Genomic DNA, 1,653 nt, shown 5'->3' with positions numbered 1-1,653 from the left:
TGCAGTGTGGGGGAAAGGAGGGGGTGTTCGCATGCTCGCCTGAACTCGTGTGAGAGTTGAAAAGTGAGCTCGCAGTGGCCTCACTGTCCGCAGCGGCGCCTCCTCCCATGCCCTCCTCTGTTCGTTGTTCTCGCTCTCCGTAACCGCGATTCTTCTTTGGCCCCTCCCCAACCCCCTGTCCGTGCCTCCACGAACACACACACAGCAAACCCTTGTTAGAACACGCACGCATCTCTCTAACGCTCTCTCAAACACACACCACCACCACCACCACACACTCTCTATCCGCAGCTGGAGGACACGAGTGCGCTAGCGCAGGAGGCTGCTGCCCGCGCTGCCGTGTCTGGTGCCGCGTCGGCTTCCTCTGACGCCGCTGCATCTGTGCCGGCGGCGGAGGAAGATGACGACGAGGAGGTGGGCGCCGGCGACCTGGACGAGAAGGAGATCAACGTGGTGATGAGCCAGGCGAACGTGTCTCGCAACAAGGCCATCAAGGCGCTCAAGAACAACAACGGCGACATCGTCAACACCATCATGGAGCTAACCATGTAGAGCCGATGGGAACGCAAGAGGTGGGAGGCGGCCGTGCGCTGCCGATGACCTCTCGAACTTCACGGCTCCGATGAACGTCGAAGATCATGTTACGCACGTTGCTGACTCTGCACGCCACGCCACTGAGTCGCACCGGCACACGTGTGCAAGGCATCCACTGCCGGCAGCAGTCACGGTGGTGATGAGGAAGCGGGATGTCGACAGAAGGGCCGGGCTGCTGCATCTATGTGCTCACCGGGGGCGCACACGCATTCCGTTCTCTCCATCGCATGCGGTCCGGCTGGCCCTTGACCCCCTCCCCCCGCACCCCTCTTTCGGCCATCACCACCACCGGCCGGGTGCATCGTGTTCTCGCCGTCCGCATCGGCTTGCGCGTGTGTATGCGGGGGCGGGCGCACGTCTCTCCTAAACGCCGCGGCACACGGACGCGCTCCACCTTCGCGTTGAAATCCCTCTTTCGTTTCCGTTTTACCTACGGGCATGGGCCTTGCCGCCGCCTTCACAGCAGCGGAGAGCGGTGGGAAGGGGGGAGGCGGCGCGCGGGTGCATCGCACAGCGCCAGCGTGTGAGCCTGTGCTCCGCTAATTTCTGGTCTGTGGTGTGGTTCATGTCAAGAAGCCTTACTCGCCCTTTTCCGTTGCCTCATTTACATGATTTTGCACAGTCGCCAAAAAAAGCACGGAAACCGCCGTCGTGAAGGGACGAGCAGGGAGGCCACGCCGACGTGCTCAGCGCAAGCTTCGATCTGCCTGTCCCTGTCTCTCTCTCTCATGGCGTCTCTGTGGGGAAGACTCAAACGCCGTGCTTCAGCGAGCACGCAACGCCAACGCTTGCGTGCATGCACTCACAGACGGCTCCCATCCCACTACCTCGCGCCCGCCTCTACCATGCCTTCACTCGTCACCTCTCTCACCACCACCACCACCACCACACACACACACACACACACACACACGCACTCGCAGAGAGATCGCTCATCGCACCCGTCATTGCGTGCCCTGCCCCGCCACCACTCCCTCGTGTTCTTTCCCTTCGGAAGACTCGAAGTATTACAGTCGCCAGCATGGCCCGCCGTCCGTCCCGCTGCTACCGGTTCTGCAA

The sequence above is a fragment of the Leishmania donovani genome, chromosome 4 (genome assembly GCF_000227135.1).
Source record: "Leishmania donovani BPK282A1 complete genome, chromosome 4".
NCBI classification, from domain to species: Eukaryota; Euglenozoa; class Kinetoplastea; order Trypanosomatida; family Trypanosomatidae; genus Leishmania; species Leishmania donovani.
The sequence above is the reverse complement of the archived record's forward strand: the minus strand, read 5'-3'. Positions refer to the sequence as shown.